Source organism: Enhydra lutris, unplaced genomic scaffold (assembly GCF_002288905.1).
Source record: "Enhydra lutris kenyoni isolate GAN:26980312 unplaced genomic scaffold, ASM228890v2 scaffoldscaffold12, whole genome shotgun sequence".
NCBI lineage: Eukaryota > Metazoa > Chordata > Mammalia > Carnivora > Mustelidae > Enhydra > Enhydra lutris.
Window position 1 is genome coordinate 13,456,577 of NW_019154096.1, and position 2,820 is coordinate 13,459,396.

Genomic DNA, 2,820 nt, shown 5'->3' on the forward strand with positions numbered 1-2,820 from the left:
TTTTGTGGGGAGATTCTTGTATAATACAAAGTACCTCATTTAAATATCTCACAAAATTTTGTTTATTAATTTTTAGTGAGCCATGGTTTCCAGTTTGATTCAAAAGATTATAGTGCTTTAACATATTATTTACTGTGATGTTTAAATCATCCTAGATTGGACCAGTTGTATCCCCTCAAGACTATTGTTTGCCCTTTTGACATGTCACCATCATTCTTTAAGCCATTCCTTATTTTCTGGTATAGGAAGAAAGAATATTCCAGGATCATCTTCTACCTTTCCAACTCCTATCCTGGAACCAACTATTTTTCCAAGAAATTTAATTCTATTATTCCACTTAGTGGATGTTTAGAGAATAAGATCTGGCTACTAGGTGTGCTCATTGCTTTTAAAGTTATGACTACTCCCATGTCCTCTTAGTGGACATAGCTAGAGAATATATGTCTGTGTATACATGTATTTATATGTATATATGTGTGTATATATGCATATATATCATACATATATAATATTCACACATAACAATACACATTTACATCCAGATTTACTTCTCTATCAATCTATGAGCTAAAAACTATGAATCCTTAATAACTCTAATTTTATTTCAATACCACAGGGTTCATTCCAGTTTTCCTTCTTTCCACACTTTTACTCCCTTTCTCCTGATAGTTAGGAAACAGATTTCCATTATCCTTAAGAGATTTACCTAACTAATTGATCTCTCTTATGCAATCAATATCCCATTACTGCTGCTAAACCCTCCCCCACTTTTATGCTCTCATCATTTCACTGGTGCTCTGACACCATACAATGGGCCTCCATTGTATGTAGTAATCCCTCCATCTTATTCCTCCCTAAGTGACCACTGACATTCTATGTGTCTTTATAAATGAGTTTGAATTTTCTAGAATTTTATGTAACTGGATCATATGGTGCACATTCTTTTGTTTAACATAAGTAATTTAAGATTCACTCATGTTGTTAAGTCACTAATTCCTTCCCTGTTATTGCTGAGCACTATTCCATTGTATGGCTCTACCATAATTTGTCTATATATTCATCTGCTGATGCAGATGTCATCAGCAAATGTGCTGATGCACATTTGAGTTGTTTTCTACCTTTTGGCTCTTTAAAGCTGCTATAAAAATTCATGTGTAAGTCTTTATGTGGACACGTATCTCCCCTTCTCTTAGGTAAATACCTAGGAATTAAATGGCTGGATAAAATTACAGATAATAGGTTTAACTTCCTTTTTTTCTTTCTTTCTTTCTTTTTTTTTTTTTTTTTTGGTCACACATTTGCCCTTATTATGAGCAGCAGCAGGTAGGATACATCCAGCAATAGTAAAAAAATTAATTTATAAAAATAGGGATTCAGGGAAGCCACCTTTTTGGAACCCTTGGGAACTCATATTTAGATGCCAAACCAGAGCAACAGGAAGAGGACTCCAAAGCCCATGAAGAGCAATGCTACCAAGGAGATGAGAAGCTCTTTGTAGATATCCCAAGGGCATTTGGTGAAGGTAACCTCATAAACAAAGAACCAGGCAGTGAAAAAGATGCCAATGGCCAACAGCACTGTGGTCAGATGGGGGAAGACAGTCAAGTTCACTGGTCTGGTGTATCTACTCATGGCCTCAGGCTTCATTTTGTTATGCATAGGGTAATCCATCACTGTGCCACCAGAATAACACATTTGCAGGAGTGGTATATGTTTAACTTTTAAGGAAACTGCAAAAATTTTTTTATTCATTTTTTATTGTGTTATTCACCATATATCATTATCATTAGTATATCATTAGTTTTTGATGTTGTGTTCAATGACTCATTACTTGCATATAACACCTAGTGCTCATTACTTTATCAAAGTGATTGTGCCATTTTACATTCCTACCAACAGTGTATGAAACTTTCAGGTTTTCTACATCCCCACCCATACTCATAAAGTCATTCTTTTCAATTTTAGCCATTCTAGTAGATATGTAGTAGTACCTCATTGTGTTTTTAATTTGTATTTCCCTAAAGACCAATGATAATTGAGCTTATTTTCATGTGCCTTCTATATATCTCCTTTGGTGAAGTATCTGATTAAATCTTTTATCTGTTTTTTTTTTAAAGATTTTATTTATTTATTTGACAGATCACAAGTAGGCAGAGAGACAGGCAGAGAGAGAGAAGGGAGGAAGCAGGCTCCCTGCTGAGCAGAGAGCCTGATGTGGGGTTCGATTCCAGGACCCTGAGATCGTGACCTGAGCTGAAGGCAGAAGCTTTAACCCACTGAGCCACCCAGGCACCCCATCTTTTACATAGTTTTTAATATCTTATTTTTTCTCTTATAGTTGAGTTTTGACTATTCAAAGGATACTTTGGATACAAGTCCTTTATTAAATTTGTGGTTGCCTTTTCATTCTCATTCAATTTAATTTTCATTCTTCCGTTTAAACAAAAATGGCATTTTTTAAAGAGTAAAAACTTTAAATTTTGCTGAAGTCCAATTTATGAATTTGTTATGAAATGTCTTTTTGGCATCATATCCAAGAAATCTTTGTTTAACCCAAGGTTGCCATAAATATTTCATATATTTGTTGCTGTTATAAGTGGCAATCCTTTTTAATGTCAATTTCCAAATCTTTGTTGTTAGTGTATATGTGTAATGCTATATAGTTCCTCTCCATCATGTCTGGGGGCATATAATGCCTGGTTTTTCCACTCTTAGTCATGCTTAGATTTGAGTTGAAATAGTGTCAACATGATTTATCAATCATTAAGAAGTTCTCCTTCAACATTTCACTTAAGATTTCTGAGCCATTAATATTGCCTG

At 34.4% G+C, this 2,820-nt stretch overlaps 1 pseudogene; it reads right to left on the reverse strand.

Moving 5' to 3' along the window:
- Positions 1-1,413: 1,413 nt before the first annotated feature.
- LOC111144654 lies at positions 1,414-1,647 on the reverse strand (annotated as a pseudogene).
- Positions 1,648-2,820: the final 1,173 nt, after the last annotated feature.